The sequence below is a fragment of the Vicugna pacos genome, chromosome 9 (assembly GCF_048564905.1).
Source record: "Vicugna pacos chromosome 9, VicPac4, whole genome shotgun sequence".
In the NCBI taxonomy this organism is placed as follows: Eukaryota; Metazoa; Chordata; class Mammalia; order Artiodactyla; family Camelidae; genus Vicugna; species Vicugna pacos.
In genome coordinates, this window is record NC_132995.1 from 1998780 (window position 1) to 2017040 (window position 18261).

An 18261-nucleotide genomic window follows, 5' to 3' on the forward strand; every position below is an offset into this window, starting at 1 on the left:
GTTTGAGTCTAAGATATCCATCTATAAAATTAATCAATTTAATGTATAAAAATAGAATAGAAATACCTTTTCTGCAAGCCTGTAAGGCTGTTGTAGGAGTCAGACGGGATAATGTGCTTAGCAGGGTGCCTGGTGGGTAGTCACTGCTTACTAAGGAGGGGACTTTGGGTTACTCTCCCCACTCCCTGTCTGCCGCTGCGGGAAGCAAAGAAACAGAGCTTTGCTTTGCTTTACCTCATAAATGTGGTCCCCGCAGCTGGACTGCTGTAGCTTCTGGTTTCTTCCTAGAAGAAGACAATTATGCATTAGCAATATAATGTGTGTAAGCAACAGTGAGATGCCGTGAAAAAGAGATGGTTTTCCTGAGGAGGGTTGACCGAGGGGGAATGTGTGCATCCCCCTCTGTGTGGCAGTGTGTGCTCGCCACCCAGTATAACTGAGAATGCCACCTGTGCACACAGGAAACGGGGGAAAACCTTTTCTCATGGTGGATAGTGTTGAACTTTCCCCTCCCGGGTGTTTCTCAACTCAAGTCGTTGCTTAAATATCACGTTTTCCACAAGGTCTCCTCTGACTACCGTGTTGAAAACAGCAACCCACCTCCCTGTATTGATTCTCCTTCCTTACCATTTTATTACTCTTCAGCCCCACTAATCTAATGAGAAATACTGTTTCCAAACATATTACGTCTATTGCTTATTATCTCTGTCTTCCAGTTAGAGTGTAATCTTTTGGGGGACAGAAATCGTTGTCTATTTTTTTGCCTGAAACACTTGATAATTTGTTGAATCAAGAAATAAATCGATAGATTTATTAAAAAAAAATGCTTTCTTCTGTTATGCCAGCCTCGTGAACATCAGGGTACCCCACGGTGGCAGAAATACACACATTTTCCCAAATAGTAAATTATTTTCTTACTTTTTTTGGGGGGGGTGAGGTAATTAGGTTGGTTTGTTTATTTTTGACCGAGGTACTGTAGATTGAACCCAGGACCTCATGCATGCTAGGCAGGCACTCTACCGCTGAGCTATACCCTCCCCATCATGATTTTTATAAATGCTTTTACATGAACGTGTAATAGAAAGTCAAGAAAAAACAAACAAACAAAAACCCCCCAAAACTCCTGTGTGCTCAGTTTAGGAACATCCGCTAACATCTATCTCTGATACCCTCCTATCCATCCTGGTGCTGTTCCTTTGTGCTGGTCCCTCTATCCTTGTTCAAAGGTGACAGACACAGTGATAAGATCTTGACAACACAGCAGCTGGAGGGAGGGAGAGTTCAGGAAGGGACGCTGGTCGGGCAATTCTAAGCTAAACATGGAACCACGTGGGTGCCGCCATTTGTAGGATGCAGAGCATTAAGTCATAGCTGCCTGTCTCTCTTTCACATTGTACGACACCCAAGGCCCTCCCACGGGAGGGGAGTTCTCCATTGGGTTTGAAGACACAGTGTCTCTCCTGCCAGGACAAAAGCCAAGAGGTGATCTCTTTGCCTCATCTCTGGCTGTTAGCACACCTGCATTGTAAACTTGGCTTTAGGACGATAAACCGGAGGTGACACAAACCAGGGGTCAGTTTGGAAAGGGTTGCTAGTCATGGGTGAACAGTCACAGGACAGTGGTTTCGCCTCCTGCTTTTTGGGGGGAGGTGGGGAAGGAAGGAGTTTTATTTAATTATTATTATTACGACTTTTAATGGAGGCACTGGGGATTGAACCCGGGACCTCATGCATGTTAAGCACGCACTCTACCTCTTGAGCTATATCCTCTGACACTAGATGAGCTCTTAAACTGAACTTGCTTGGCTCCATCTCCGTTTTCCAAAGTGGGTTCGTTGCCAACCCATCTGTTGATGATTCTTGAGCCCTTGTAAATAAACTGCCTCCTGAGACAGTCAGTGCCAACTGCTGGCTGCCTGCTGCCCAGATCTTGGTTCGGTGACTGGAACAGTACCGTCCTCCAGTCCAGCCGGCTCTGGTTAATCTCCAGAAAGGACACGCTGTTTCGAGTACGGTGGCACCTGCACCTGAAGGACTCCCCACACGGGCCCCGAAGGGCTTTCCCCGGGATGAACACCCTTGTAGACGCGGAGGAGGACGTGTTAAAGGCCTTCGTGCTCGTGGGGCAGCCGAAGGGCCTCACTCCGCCGAGTCCGATCGTGCGTGACCTGGGACGAGTGGCCGCTGAAGGTTTTCCCGCACACCTGGCCCTCGCAGGGCCGTTCTCCCGTGTGACGCCTCCTGGCCACACGAAGGGGACCCGCAGGTGAAGGCTCTCCCCTGTTCCTGACTCGCCCGGGCCTTCTCGCCGGGGTGGACTCTCCGGCGTCGAGGGGGCTGCACCGCCGGGCGAAAGGCCTCCCCGCAGCCCTGGCGCCGGCAGGGCTTCTCTCCGGGGTGAGTCCTCCGATGCTCAAGCGGCGAGGACAGCCGGTGAAGGACGTGGTGCCGCTGCTGCCTCCGCAGGCCTTTCGCCGGAACGAACCCCCGGTGCCTGCCGCGCCGCGCGCTCCGGTGGAGGCTTAGCTGCAGGCCTGGCACGTGCAGGGCCCGCCCCGCCCCCGCCCCCGCCCCCGCGAGTGCTCCCGCGCCCGCGGCGCCCGAGGACCTCCTCCCGGGTGGGGGGACCTGGGCTGGGGAGAGGTGGGCGCTCTCGCCGAGGGCCTCCCGCACTCGCGGTCTCGCCCCCGCCGACCGGATGCTGAGCAGAGCGGCCCGGCGGCCGCAGGCCTTCCCACACTCGTGGCGCCGCCAGCATCTCTCCGCGGACGGGAAGGCCCGTCGGGGCTGGGGGGGACGGGGGGCTTTATCCGAGTCTCCCCGGGTGCCGCCTGCGTCTCTCGTCACTACTTCCTATCGGCATGTTTCCTCTTTGACGCTCTTCCTGAAACACAACCCCGCTGTGAAAACGCGCGTGTAAGCGCGCAAACGCACAGAGGCAGGCGCTCCCTCTGGCCGACTGCGCCCTCAAGTGGACGCCTCTTGTCATGCTCCACTGACAGAAACGCTGGGAAAAGATAAATACCCCTTTATTATTATTTTAAATTGGAAATAATTTTATTTTTAAAACTTTTTAAATTTTAAAAGTTGAAGTATAGTTGATTAGTAAATATCCGTTGAATTAACGTATCTTTTGTTTGTTTGTTTGTTTGAATGGAGGTACTGGGGCCGTGCATGCTAAGCAGGCGCTCTTCCACTGAGCTGTACCCTCTCCCGAAAGTATCTATTTAAACTGATGTCACTATGTCCAACAGTCTGGTTTATTTGTGGAACTATTAGAAATAATGAGTTTTAGCTATACAGACCTGAAGAGGTGAAGCTGACTGAGATAAAGTTTTAACAAGTGAAGAAAGGTAGCTATTTTTTAAGAACAAGAAAATAACCCAGGAAGGGTTCACTCAGTGGTAGAGTGCGTGCTTAGCATGCATGAGGTCCTGGGTCCAATTCCCCGTAACTCCATTAAAAAAATAAATAAAATAAAAATAAATAAACCTAAATACCTCCCCCCACAAAAAAAAAAAGAGAGAGAGAGAGAAAGAAAATAAGAAAACGCTCCCTGGGTATGTGTCTGTGGGGTGTGTGTGAGCATGGGTAAAGATGTGAACCATACTCCCACTGCACTGTGACTGTGAGTCCTTGAGGGAAGTAAGAATGAAAACACACACAAGACACAAGGAGGTTATTGCTTTTTTCTTTTTACAGCATGTCACTGGATACTTGATCAAACGAAGACTGAATACTTGATCAAACGAACACTGAATACTTGATCAAACAAACCTACCCTGGTTTTATAGGTTTAGAAAATTTTTAATATTATTTAATATTTTAACATTATCATACACTCACTAGCCACCATCCACTCAATCCATTTTTTCAATAATGAAACATTCAGGAGGGAGGTGTAGCTCAGTGGTAGAGCGTGTGCTTAGCATGCACAAGGTCCTGGGTTCAATTCCCAGTACTTCCATTAAAACAAATAAAAACCTAATTGACCCCCCCCAAAGTTTATGGATTAAATAAACATTTTTAAAAAATACTGAAATAAAATGACACAAGTACCTATCCAATTAATCTGGATAATGAGTGATACAAAATTTCACAGAGTGGATGGGCAGATTCTTGGAGACAGGGCCTTTAAAGAGGAAAAATCAGGTCATTAGGGTGGGTCCTAATCCAGTATGACGGTGGCTTTATAGGAAGACAGGAGAACACAGACAGACGCGTGCAGAGGGAAGACTGTGCGTGTGAGGACACAGGGAAAAGCTGGCTGTCTACAAGCCACGGAGAGGCCTCTAAAGGAGCCAACCCTGCTGACTCCTTGATCTCAGACCGCAGAGTCTGCAGAATTGTGAGGAAATACACTTCTGCATTTACACCACTGAATCTGTGGAACTGAGCTGGGGGCAGCCCAAGCTGAGTGACACGAGGGTCTGGGCCCTGCACTGAAGTTAACTGTCCTGCTCTGTATCACAGCATAAGCTGAAGACCCTGATGGCTCAGTCGAGCATCACACTGGCCCACTGTATTGATGATACTCTGTTCATGAGACCACACTCGGAGGTGACCTGGTAGGTCACGTGCGCTCCAGGTGGAGGGAGATTCAGGGACCTGGCAGGTAGGGAGGCTTTCAGGGGTGCCGAGGTCCAGGGGATGCTGGGCCAGCCCTGCCAAGGTAAAGGATAAATTTTTGCATCATGTACCTCCTGTTACCGAGAAAGCAGCACTGTGCTTGAGAGGATGTGGAATACTGCTTGGGTCCACTTACTGGGTTAGGTGGAAAGTACTGGTTTTGAGTGAGACCCAGAACAAGGTTCCGGCTGTATTAGAAGCAGCCTTGATGCCTGGACCAGCACTGGGCAGATGCCATGAGACTAGAGGTATCCGTGGTGGGAAAAGACGCCACGTGGGACAGCAATGGGAGAGTCGCAGCACAGACCCCCAGATTAACGCCGCCTGCAGCAGAGACCTTCACACCATTTAAACGACAGCTCTTGGCATGATCCCCAGTACCAGGAGCGACCCTCCACCCGAGGGGCATTGTCATGGACTGAACGTCTGTGTCCCCCACATTCACATGTTGAAATCCTAACCCCCAGAGGCACGGTATTTGGAGGCGGGGGCTTTGGGGGTGATTAGGCCATGATGGTAGATCTCTCATGAATGGGATTAGTGCTGTCATAAAAGGGAACCCCTTCCACATGAGGACACAGCGAGGAGAAAGTTGTCTGTGAACCGGGAAGCGGGCGCTCTCTCCAGATACTGAATCTACTGGTGCCTTGATCTTGCAATTCCTGGCCTTCGGAACTGTGAGAAATAAACGTTCATTGTTTGAGCCACCTGGTCTATGGTACGTTTGTCACAGCAGCTCAAGCAAACTCAGACAGCAAGTGCTCACGTGGCCCAAACCGCCCACGTGAGCTGGGTACCATTCAAACCACCAGCTCTCAGGTGGGGTGGGCCCGGTGGCAATCTTCCATGAGACATGAGAGGTGTGCCCAGGACTGGGCTTGAGCAGGTCCAGCAGCACAGGTAAGCCACACACCCGAGTGGCCAAACCCCTGCACCGTCCACCGCTGATGTGCTGACCCCTGGCCACGCCCAGGCCTGGGCAGTGGTCACTCTGTTTGAAGTTCTCCAAGCTTGGCTCCTACTTTGCCAAGGGTGTCTAAGAAGGTCTCTCTCTCTCTTTTTTTCCTTTAATTTTTAAAAAATTTGAATGGAGGTACCAATGACTGTGCATCCTAAGCACACGCTGCACCACTGAGCTACACCCTCCCCACTAAGAGCATCTCTTAATTTCTCTTGTTAAACAGTAAACACCTTGATGGGTTCAGTTCTTTTAGAAAACCCTCATTCTTGGCCAGAATTAAAGATGGAATGTGTTTGTTAATGGAACAGCTGTGGGGTAGATACACTTAATTAATCGGAGGACAGAATGGGAACTTTTTGGATAGATGAAAACAACAGAGGTGTTGAGGAATGTTTTCAAGGAAACAGCCTTAAGAAGGGAAGGGAGGAAGATGAGCTGGTGAAACACAATCGAGGGAGCAGAGGTGGGGAGCTGATTGCAAACGAGGGGGCAGGACACACATCTGGAGGCTGGCGGTAATCATTTAAAAAGGGATGAGAGTAGGGTGACCAATGAGGATGATGGACCCACTGCGAAGCTCAAACCAAAGGCCCTCTGAGGGGAGATGTCCAAACACCTTAAAACTGCTGTCACCTCAGGGAGCAGCTGGCTTTTTGAACATACAGCCTTCCCTCTGCTTGGTTCCTGACTCACCTGCCGGTGGAGGTCTTGCCTCTGCGCCACTCTGCGCTGTGTCCCTTGCTCCGACAGGAAGGCTGTGTAGGGCTCAGAAATGGAAATGCCTGTGGAAAGAGAAAGAAATGGCCATGCCATCATTACCCAAGAATTCAGCCCACTAACCACAGGAATCAGGTTAGAAGCCCTTGTAAGAATGGCCAGATTAAATGTAAAGGTTTTCTGAAGGATGGGAAAGAGGAAGTTGTTCATTTCTCTTTTCTTTTTTTTTTCCAGGGGAGAGGCAGTTAGGTTTATTTATTCATTTATCCATTCATTCATTTATTATTATTAATTATAATTATTATTATTTTAATGGAAGCACTGGGGATCAAATTCAGGACCTCATGCATGCTAAGCACATGCTCTACCACTGAGCTATACCCTCCCCCTGAAAGTTGTCCATTTCTAACTGTGCTCGTCATGGGACACAGAACAAAAACATAAAGCAAAGGTCATCATAGTTCCCCAGAGATTTCCAGTAGGAGGAGGAACACACAGCAGAAAACAGGTGCTGAATTGAGGGCTGGATGCACTTACCCAGTCAGACCAAGTTCTGGTAGGTCTCCAACATCATGGCCATGTGCAATTCTCTCTGAGCTGGGTTAATGAATCCCCACTCTTCATGGAAGACGTCGATGGCCACATCTTGTGAATGTCACTGACTGCTGAAACGGCAAACACTTTCTTACTCATGAGGCCCTGGAGAGAAGTGCGAAGTCTTGGCTGAAAAAAATTAGGTACCGCACAGGCTTTGTGGTGTACGCTGTAGGAACCGGTTGCTCCCCCGACTCCAGTACACATACACACGCACAGACAGTGAAAACCAGCTCTCTGGAGGAGAAATACGTATCCCACATTATCAACGAGATTGTTAACATGGGCTGTGGGCCCGGCTTGAGGGAAGCATCCCAGGAACATGTTTGGAAAACAAGGATTTTTGAGGAAAGCAGGAACCATTCCGCCACTGGACTGAGTTTCCAGCTTGTTCCAGTCTACAGGTCCTGGATGTGAGCTGTCACATCCAGCTGGACTCCCAGCCTCCAGCCAGCCCTGCTCACTTCAGACTGCGGCCCCCACAACCCTAGTTGGTCTGAGCCAACTAGGCTTTAACCTATCCTGTTGCTGCAGTTTTCTTGACAAATAGGGATTTTGTATAATTCAGTGGGTTTTTTGGGGGGGTGTAGGTAATTAGGTTTATTTGTTTATTTTATTTTTATGGGAGGTACTGGGGATTGGACCCAGGAGCTCGTGCAAGCTAAGCACGTGCTCTACCACTGAGCTACACCCTCCCCCCTCAGTTCAGTGGTTTCTGTACACTGATAAATACTCCTTATTTTGTCTAAAGTCCGAAGTCAAGGGGAGACGGTCAGCAGCCTAGGACCTCAGTTCCGTCCTGAATGGGTTTTTCCCCCAACTGCAACCCAAAGCTTCACATACGCCTTCCTGTCTCTTTCGAGTTTACTTGGGCCACTAAACGTGTAAATGTACATAGACAGAATTTTACCACCCCCTAGACTCTAGATTCTCTAATTGTTTGATATGTTCTACAGAGTCTAATACATCACATCTTTAAAGCCATCTGTCCATTTATCTTTGCATTTCAAAAAAATCTGAATATAAGGCCAGCATATACTTAACGCTCAGTATTTCATGGTGAAATTTAAATGTAAGTACAATGAAACATGAAAACTATTTTTAAAAAAAAGACTGGTTGTGGGATTATGGCTTTCTCTTTTTGTAAGTGCATTTTGTAATTTCCTAGAATATTGGAAAATATATTTGTTTAAATTCATTTGTGTGTGTGAAAAGGAAGCTGTTCTCCAAACAGTAAGGAAAAAGGAAAAAAAAAACTCACTTCTTTTTAAAATTTGTCCTAGGACATGGGATTAAAGCTCGGGGCACTTGATATTTTGCAGTCTTCATGAGTATCTCTGTGTTATTAGATGACTTTATTCTTTAGGGTTAGGGTTAACCTTTATTCTTTGGGGTCTCACTGCAGGAAAACAAAAAAGAAACCACAACTCACTTGTGATGTGCTTTTCAGAAGTCCAGTGGTCATGGTCCCCTTTATAGGGTCCCTCTCTTAAAGAACAAGAGTCCTGTGAATGCAGAGCTGAGGAGAAGAAAGGAACTATAAAAAAAAAAAACCTCAAATCTGCTCAAATTTCCCCAGGGGTAGAAAGGGTGGGAAAGGATAAACTGGGGGTTCAAGATTTGCAGATACTAACTACTGTATATAAAATAGATATACAACAAATTTCTGCTGAATAGCACATGGAACTATATTCAGTATCTTGTAGTAACCTATAATGAGAAAGAATATGAAAACAAAAACATGTATTTATACGGATGTCTGAAACATGATGCTGTACATCAGAAATTGACACAACGTTGTAAACAGACTGTACTTAATTAAAAAATTAATAAATAAAATAAAGGCGACATTAGGGATAAGAGTTACATGGTGCTTGATCAGCTTGTGGACTTCCTTCTGGTTGGTTGGTGGTGCGGTAACTGGGTGGTATTTTGGGAGTCAACATCATCAATCTTCTGGTTCCAACCAATCTGGGGCCTATGCGCTAGTGGTCACAACGTAGTCACCATCCTTCACCAGGTGGGGAGGGTGTTGATTTCTGCAGACGAACTTAAAGGTATGCACCCTTATATCTCGGTGCCCCTTCCAAAAGAAAAAATATGCGCCAGATTATTATGTATATCCTTTAAGGAGGAACTAAAACTCGATTTGGTCACTGAACTATTGGTTAAGCTTTCACTACTTTTTTAATTTTTATTTTTTCCTTTTTTAAAAAGCAATTTTATTGTGGTACAACTTGCACTCCATAAAATTTTCCCATTATAAGTTTATGGTTCACTTATTTCTATTATATTCATATAGCTATGCAACCATCACCACAAAACATTCACTTTTAAGTAGAATATTTTCCAAATTTAGAGTAGAATTTACATTCATTCCTATTCATCTTTCACTGCGTCCAACTTAATCACATCTTTTACTTAGAATTTTCTCATTATTTTTCTTGCTTGACTGCTTTTTGTTTCTGCATTCCGTCACTTCTCTAGCTACTAATTACTTGTGCCTGCTCCTTGGGGAAGAGGCCTAGAGGACTAAAGCCTTTTTTCCTATAAACAAGAAGTGAAAAACACAGGGGCCTTTTGCATTGTAGGGTCCTACTGAATTTCAGCCTTGGCCAGCACTTCGCATCAGGCAAACCAACCTGGTTTAGTAACACCGTGAGCAAACCCAAGTTCTGAAAAATCAAATGATGAGCAGAGCGCAGAAGAGCCATCAACAAAACACCCAGAGATGCCTGAAGCAAACCCCACAACCACACAAAGAAACAACCATGCAGGGGAACAAGCCACCAGGCGTACCGGCGCTGACGGCCCACCCCTACCCCAACCCGGGACTCTCGGAGCGCCCCTCCCCATACACCACCCGGGAAACCTTTCCCCGTAAACCGAACTGCTTCTGTGCCTCCAGAAAGCGGCGGCGATGTGCTCCATGCGCCTGCGCAGCCTTCCCACCTCCGCCTCCCAAGGACACAAAGCCACGCCCCTAGGGGCCATTGTGTGCATGCGTATCCGTTACTCTCGGGTGCCTTCTAGGATCCCTAGAGACCTAGTGCGCTGAAGCCCCGCCTCCACGGGCGCCAGCGCATGCGCGTTCTATTCCCCACGCAGCTCCCTGCTCCATCCCAGACCCAAGACACCAGGAGAAGAGGCCACAGCCTTTCGGTTTAGGGCAGCAGAGCTCGCTGTCAAACCCAGACACTCCGAGTCCTGCACCTGCCCCTGGCTACCAAAGTCCAGGCTCCTGGCTGGCCAGGATGCCAAGACATTCAGGTCTCCGTAATAAAGGCGGTGAGGCTGCACATGCGCACACGGACACTTCCGCGACTCCCAGGAGCCACCGCGGCAGGAACTTCCGGTCGGGCTGGCAGGTGAGGTACCTTCTTCGCGTGTTTGGACGCTCTGCGGTTCCTGGGTCGTTTTCCCTTCGCTTCGTGAGTCGGCGGCGCGGGCTGAGGTTTGGTCGCATGGGGCGGGGTGGCCGCGGCTTGGAACCGCTGCGGGGAGGGATTTCCCAGGAGCTCGGCGCTGGTCGGAACCGGCGTGCAGCTCTGTGGATTGGAAGGCCGCCGCGAGTGGGCGAGCGTGAAGTAGTGCGGGCGGGACCGGTATGTTGTTGTTCATGGAAGGAACTCGTGTGTGTGTGTCTCTCTGCGTGTCTGCGCTCGGCGAGTATTGTAACAGTGACTATCGTTATTTGTCCTTTTTTTTGTAGTTTAATTAAGGGTTATTTTTAAGCCGAAGTATAGTCAGTTTACAATGTTGTCAGTTTGCATTAAGTGTTACTAATTCCATCCCCGAATAGGCGACTGCGGCATTGAAAAAGGCCCGGTTACCGTGCTCGGCAACCAGCAGTGTACACTAAAAAATGTTGCATATTGACAGTGAGCTTTCTTGGAGTTTGTTCTGGACATGGTTGAAAAATGGGTGGCAGTGGGTTCGAAATTCTGGTTTCTTTATGTTTGTTTCCTCCTCAGCTGTGCATTCCCAGGACTCTGTGCTCCCTCTGAGAGGGACCCAGCCAAGTGGGCGTTAGTCCCGTCACAGGTAAGTATTTGTTTTATTTCTGTTTATTGCAGCATCATGTTTCTTAAGTCTTGGAAACATCCAGTCTCTTCTGTTATAAAACAGAATTCAACCTAGGAAGTTTTAATTGGCTTTATTGAACAATTCATGAATCGGGCTGCAGCCCATCTAGCAACTAGGTGGGCCCTCTGAGGAGTGGTATAAAACGGAATGCTTTTATAGAAAGGAGGGTGGAGCAAAGAAGTCATTAGCCAAAAAAGAAAGGAAAGAAAGAAAGAAGAAAACAAAGGGTTGTTTTGGGTCAGGACGTCTTTTGGTGGGGAAGGGAATGCGAGGGTTTTATCAAGCAGAGTGTCTCTTCTTGGGGTGAAGGAGGGGGTGCGTGGAGAGGCCGCGTGATTACCTCATTGATGATGGCCAGAGAATTCCAAACTGGTTGTTGAAGATTACCTTCCTGGAAAGGGCAGAAGCTGTAATTAGGTTAGATACTAAATCTAAGTTTGGTATCATGGGCTTTACCTCAGTGACACCGTTTTGGGCCTCTGGTCTTTTCCATTTGTAATATTTCTGGATTTCTTGGCTGTTAGAAATAAAACTATGAATATTCTTGTGCATATCTTCTTGTGATACTTGAGAAGATGTAATAGTTAAGGAGAAATCCTGGGATCTGAAGAGTAGCAGGAGAAGTTCCTGTAGGGGCGTTACTCATCTGCTGTCACCACCCATCGTTCATACCAGCTTTTATAAACACCTGCCGTCTCAGAAACTGTAGGTGTGTCTTTCCTGTCTATGGTAAGGTTCTTTTAAATTTCTGATCCTATTTCTCACCAGCACATCCCTGTTTTTGCATTTGGTCTTGTTTAACGCTCTGCATTTTTACAAAACACTGTTCTTTAATACTGCTGCAATACAGTCAGGAAGAACAGTGTTATGGATCAAGAGTGACTGAAACAGAGTAGTGACTGCTGTAATGACTTCATTCTGATCTTCTGATTCAGTTATTTCTTTATCCTAAGACCTAAAAAATGTTAGAAGTAGCGAATATTGCTTTTTCCCTGTTTAGAAATTTCTGTGGAATATAGTTGGAAGAACAAAGCAAAAAGAAAAAAAAATGATATTGATGCTGTCACAGTCTAAGTGAAGAATTTAACAAGCATGTATCTCAAGAAATGTTGAAATTTTCTGCAAAACAAAAACAAAATAATATATTTCAGGAATGCAAGCAATTCTTTCAAGCCTTATGCTTAAAGATTTCAGAGATACTTAAACACAAATTTTAAAAACAAAACACTGACACCCTGAGATTGTCCCTTGTGTGCCTGACTGAAGGAAACCTCAACAGTAATGCCATTTGATGCAGAGGAAGGTGTAACTGGGACTGGTCTTCCTGAGACAAAACTTAAACTTGTTTAGCTGAAGTTTTGTTCAGTCCCTTTACAAGGACAGCCTTTATAAACATGTGTAAATAAGTTATGTAAAAATTGAGAAATACAGCTTTCTGCTTATTTTTTAAAATTTCCATTTAAATGCAAGCTAAGTAAAAGAAGGCATTCCACATTTTCTTTAAAAAGAAGTGGAACCATTTAAATCCCACCTTATGCATATGTTCAGGTGATTCCAAGTTGTTCTTATTTTTTGTGGTTAATAATTATTTTTAAGTATCCCATTCTGATTCTACATACGTCATCATCATACCATTCTTCAATGCAAGGATCAAGTGATTTTAAAATATTTTCATTTTTCAGTTAAGCTGCATAGACTGGAAGAATAATAAACCTTGGAGACAGATACATTTTTCTAGATTCCTGAAAAAAACCCTAGTTTAAAAAATACTAATGATTATACTACTGGTCTAAAAATACTTCCATCTTAAAAAGCAAAAAACTTAAATGGATTAATTTGCTCGTATTTATGATTTTTTAAGTTTAAATTCAGAATTAACATGTAGACAAGTGCCTGGCTCTTGTAAGTGTGCAACACTTCTTTGTAATTTGGGAGGACGTCTGCAAATCTTGGGTTGTTCATAGAGTGAGATTTTGTAAGACTCAGAAAAGGAGCTGATAAAATCTGCATCTTTTCAAAGTTGGAAATTTGTGTCATAAATATTTTCTACTTATGGTTTGGTAAATCTTTACAGCTGATAATATTAGAGTTTAAAAAAACCACTTAAGTGGATTCCCTATAAAATCTATCTTTTGCTAAACATTTAGTCAATTCTGTAAACTTAATTTTTCCTTTTTAGGAACTGAAGTTCATCAAAAAATTTGAAATTTATTGGCATCAAAGATGTAAAGTGTTCAGCCTTATTTTTGAATGCCTTTATGTGTGTTTTTACATTCCTTTTCTATGAAATCTGTAAGTGTTTATATTATCCTTTTAAAGAAAAGGCTTCAAAGTTAATAAGACTTACTTCTGTATTTAAAAATTGCAGTGACTTTTTTTTCTTAATTGTGTCTATTGCTGAGTTATATTCATTTTCTAGCTTCTCAAAAGTTATAACTTTCTGAGTACAGGTACAGCCACATCCCGCAGGCTTTGCTTCATCCCTCTCTCATTCACCTCCTGGTGTTCTCATTGTTTCCCTGAAGCAGAACGTACTGGGTAGTGGGTAACATAAACGTTTTGTTAATGTCTAATTTGTTACACTTTTTACCTGAGCAACAGCCCTGTATGATTTGTTGCAAACTTCACACCTTCCTCAACTTGACGGTTAAATGTTTAACTGTTGTTTTTAATGCCTGGGGTTTTATTCATTGTGTATTTTCTGATGCATAACAAATGATAAACTCTGAATGGGGATTTTTTTTAACTTATATTACATTCTTCAATATGAGTTTTCTGATTAGAGGAGACTTATGGCTAAAGAACTCCCCACATAGCTGATTAGCTTAAACTAAAAGGTTTCTGAATTTTTTTCACCTCCCCGATTGCCGGCCGGCATGGCTTGCCCAGTAACTAATGACTGATACGCAGTCTTGGGAAGCTTTTCCATGTTGTCACGTTAATGTGGTCTTTAGTGATGAATGTGTGTCTGCTGCTGAATGTAACATGAGTCAGGCCAAATGGTGTCTCCACGCTTGACAAGGTCATACGTAATTACCTGATGTCCGTTGAGGGACAAGACCAGTGAAGTCGGCTTCACTTTTTCATAGGGATTTTCCGTGACGTGATCCCCTTAAGGCTGAGGAAGATGAGAGTGCCCAGAAGCCTTCCCGCATTTCTTACATACATCAGGAATGAATTTCCTTGTGCAGAGTAAGTTGTGAGCACTGACTGAAGGTTTCCCCACATTCCTTGCATTCGTAAGGCCTCTTACCCGTGTGAATTACCTGGTGGTGTTTGAGCTGTGAGCGCTTCCTAAAGGCCTTCCCGCAAACCTTGCATTTGTAAGGTTTCTCACCAGAATGGGTGCTCCCATGTTGTGGAAGGGAAGACTGATGGGCAAAGGCCTTTTCCACACTCATCACATTTATGTGGCTTCTCACCAGTAGGGGCTCTTTGGTGTTAAGTTGTGCAATACGTCTAAAGGCCCGTCCACATTCCTCTCAGACGTAGGGCTTTCCCCAGTGTGGGTTCTCTGGTGTTTACTGATCAGTGATGGGTACCTGTAAGCCTCTCCACATTTGGGGCACTGATAGGGCTTTTCGCTGGTATGGGTTCTGTGATGTATGCTAAGCTGTGAGAGCCAAAGAAAGCTTTTCCCATAGTCCTTGTGTTCATGGGGTTTCTTGCCAGTATGAATTCTCTGATGTCTGGGAAAGAGTGAAACAGAACCAAAGGCCTTTCCACATTCTTGACTTTCATAGGGTCTTCCCCCAGTGTGAGTTCTCTGATGTTGGGGAAGCTAGGAACAGCGACGGAAGGCCTTCCCACGTTGCTGAATTCATACCATTTCTCACCAGCACGGATTTCCTGGTGATTAAGAAGGGATTTCTTCTGCCAAAACCTCCTCCGTATCCATTCCACACACACGGCTTGATTCCAGGTGGCACTCGATGAAGCAGGTCGTGGGACATTTGCTGTCTCAAAGCAGGTGTCTTTTCATGGGTGATGCTGGCTTGACCGGGGCTTTCTCCCTCATTTCTGTGATTTGTCTCAGGTGTGCCTTCACATTCCCAGTCATCTTGGAGACTGGGGTTCTCAGGATCTCCGTTATAAATTTTTCAATCTTCTCCTGTTGGGAGACCCAATCTGAGAGGTAATGAAAAAGCAGAGATGCCTGTTTTAGTCTCTGGTGTCAGAGAGCTAGAACCTCTCGAGCAGAAATAGTTTTACACTGAAAATAATGCTTATGAAAAAAGGTGAGTGTTCTGTATAGCCCCCAAATGTGACTAAGCAATTAGACAAACCGACGTATGTTCAGTCAAAGATATGCTGAGTGAGCTTGCTAATACACTGAAAACTGGTTAATATCATACAAAGTATGAAAATCATGGCCTTTTTTTTTTTCCCTTGCCAGTCTGAAAGGTCTGAGGTAACTTCACAAGTCAGGGTCCCAATTAATAGCAAACAGTAAGTCACACAAAGGTCCAAATCCTCTAGGAGGTGAAACAGCTCTTGGGCACCCTTGTTAGGCAGTGCCCCAGCATGGTATTTGCAAAGCATGACTCTTGCCTACCAAAGTCCCACATCTAGACATCTCCCCTGGTGGTAACATCCCCAACATGAGAACCCATATGCACAAGATACTCACTGCGGCATGATCATTTAACACTGCTGGAAACAGCCTGAATGCCTCTGTAAGAGAGAGCGGATCATTAATGAACTGTGACACCCACAGTGTTACTCGAGGGCATACAAGAAAGCAAATGATCTCCATGAACTGACGAGTGACTTCCTCTGAGCTTGTGGCCGTGGTGCAGTGACAGAAGACTAACACACTGAGGTTAGTGGGGAGATCGTGGACAAATCTCAGGCGTCCCCAACCCTGAGGGGCCACCGCCAGCCCTGGTGAGAAAACAAGGATGAGGTGGCTTGCGCACTCCTGTTCTCCAAAATCCTGAGTCCCTGCTTCAGCAGGGAGGAGCCAGCCAATCAGCACTGCATGCCGGAAACACTGACGGGGATGCTCCGTGGGCGCCGACCGGGCAGAGCTGCCCCCACGGCCGCGAGGGCCAGACACCTGAGCCACATGCAGGGTGAGCGTGGCTGCCCTTGGCCTTGGAGCGGTGCATAAGAGCAGGGCGGCAGCACAGATGGGGCGAGAGTGTGAGCACGGCTTACAGTGCACGGAGAGGTCAAGGGGGAAACGAAGAACTGCCGCAAGGAAAACAAGCCAACCAGAGGACGCAGAGAGAAAGCTCAGTATAAATTCTGGGAATGAAAAGTGCAGTGACTGGTTGGTTTTGTCAGCTGGCATTGTGCCCACTCCCACCTCCTGGTTGGCCTTGCTCTGCTTAGTCAGGGAGCTTGCCAGCTCTTCACACTGAGGACTGGAGGGGACTAGGGTTCCACCCTTCAGGTGCACTTGTGTGAGGCTGAGATTATAGAAGCAACATTTTGTGCTGCTTTGGCTGTCAGACGGCGGTGGCAGTGATGCTGGGACTGGCCTCTGTGCTTCAGTGTCCGAGCACTTGGGGCAGCAGTGGGGGCGGTTTCATCGCCTGCTTTCTGATCCCAGACCACAGCTAAGGCAATGTGTCCTTGAGGCTGGCAGTCCCAGTGTCAGCCCCTCTGTCACCTGGTTGTGGCCGAGGCAGAACATCTTGCAAAGGTTCAGGGTTGCCGCTGAGTGGACGTGAGAGTCCCAAGTAAGTCTGTGGTTTGCCCAGCCCTTCTTGACTGGAGGACACTCCTTTTACAAGACGTTATGGTCTTTCCCAGACATCTGCTTCTGGACCAGTGGTTCCAAATTTTTGAGAGGTGCTATACATACACTGAGTACAAATGGGGTTGGAAGGGCAGCGGCACCAGTATCCTGAACTTCCCCAGGTCTTAGTTCTCTAATCTTTAAAATGGGATGGGTGACGCCATTTACCTCAAAGCATTGCTGTGAGGGCTGAATTAAACTGTTACGCGCTCCCTATATATAGTGCTTGCTACATGGCATTTATATATATAAACATTTACTGATGCCTGTATACCGTTTTCCTCAATTTACTGTGGGGTTATGGCCTGAAACCTGTTGTAAGTTGAAAATATTGTAAGTTAAAAATACATTTAATACACCCAACCTGAATATTACAGCTTAGCCTCGCCGACCTTAAACGTGCTCAGACCGCTGGTGTTAGCCTGCAGTTGGGCAAAATCATCTAACACAAAGCCTATTTGATAGTAAAGGATGGACTCTCATGTCATTTATTGAATACTGTACTGAAGGTGAAAAAATAGAATGGTTATAAGCGTATACATTGTCTGCTCTCGTGTTTCGTGGCTGACTGAGGCTGCAGCTGGAAGGCTGAACGTTGGCGTGACTCAGCCTTTCTTCAGTCTGACGCTTTGTGACTGGAGCTGTTCAGAAACTGTGTAGGTTTAAGGTAAGGACATGAATGTGGGTTTCTGTTTGGCTGCCTGCAGGATTGTGGTAACTTCTTTGGGGTTTGCTTTCCTCATTTATGAGTTGGATAATAACTCCACATGTCTTATTACCCTAAAGTTCTGCAGCAAACGACAGATAACTTAAAACAGAATAAAAACATGATTTTATATTAAAGAAACTCAGGATTATTATGGAGAAAAATTCAAAATCAGCCTGAAATGTTCAAATATGAAAATGGGTTTCAAAAGAATTTATTATGGTGTGGCCTGTCTTGGCTCTGTCCCAAACACTACAGTTAGTCATTCATTCCCTTTTGCTGATTGGAATATGGCAGTAGGAAAATTCAGGAAGTCTTGGGCTGCAGAATTGGCTTTCCCCACCCTGAAGCACGGATCTAGGGCACACATGGCCTGCTCTGCCCACTCTGTGGAAGGACACTTTCCCTTAGAAGGTCCAGAAGCTTGTCTGAAGCAGGAGTTTGTCCCTATGCCAGATCTAGAACCCAGAGTTTCTATCCCTGAATATAATTTTGTTTTCATCTGGCCTCTTGGCTTCTGTGGTGTCATGAGCACGTCTCTTCTGTCTGATGCTGCTTTCTCTAAGGAATTTATCACCTTGATTCCACCAAAGGGCTGGAGTCAGGGAGCATTTCCTTGCAGGCCTTGTGTCTCATAGGAGGACATTTTAGAGTCACATAGGTGTGACTTCAAATACCAACTCAACTGCTCATGTACTAGCTTTGTGTTTTTCAGCAAGTCACTTCACTTTTCTACATCTCTGTCTTACCTTTCTTTTCTACAAAGACAATATAATCTGACTGCAGGGTTATTTTGAGGAATTATGGTTACTAGTATTAAAG

General features: G+C 45.8%; 3 long non-coding RNA genes and 1 other non-coding gene across 4 annotated transcripts; 2 read left to right on the top strand and 2 right to left on the bottom strand.

The window, feature by feature from the left end:
- The first annotated feature begins 3895 nt into the window (after positions 1-3895).
- Positions 3896-3967, top strand: TRNAA-AGC (transfer RNA alanine (anticodon AGC)). Its single transcript has one exon. It is a non-coding gene; the product is annotated as a tRNA-Ala (tRNA).
- A 996-nt stretch (positions 3968-4963) lies between these two features.
- On the bottom strand, positions 4964-7024 carry LOC107034742 (uncharacterized). Its single transcript, XR_012076076.1, has 3 exons — positions 6845-7024; positions 6284-6372; positions 4964-5304 (listed from the first exon to the last, which is right to left on the bottom strand). It is a non-coding gene; the product is annotated as an uncharacterized lncRNA (long non-coding RNA).
- A 1311-nt stretch (positions 7025-8335) lies between these two features.
- LOC140698338 (uncharacterized) lies at positions 8336-10033 on the bottom strand. Its single transcript, XR_012076082.1, has 3 exons — positions 9793-10033; positions 8769-8984; positions 8336-8420 (listed from the first exon to the last, which is right to left on the bottom strand). It is a non-coding gene; the product is annotated as an uncharacterized lncRNA (long non-coding RNA).
- Positions 10034-10350: 317 nt separating this feature from the next.
- LOC140698335 (uncharacterized) lies at positions 10351-17270 on the top strand. The gene is made up of 2 exons (XR_012076077.1): positions 10351-10945; positions 14077-17270. It is a non-coding gene; the product is annotated as an uncharacterized lncRNA (long non-coding RNA).
- Positions 17271-18261: the final 991 nt, after the last annotated feature.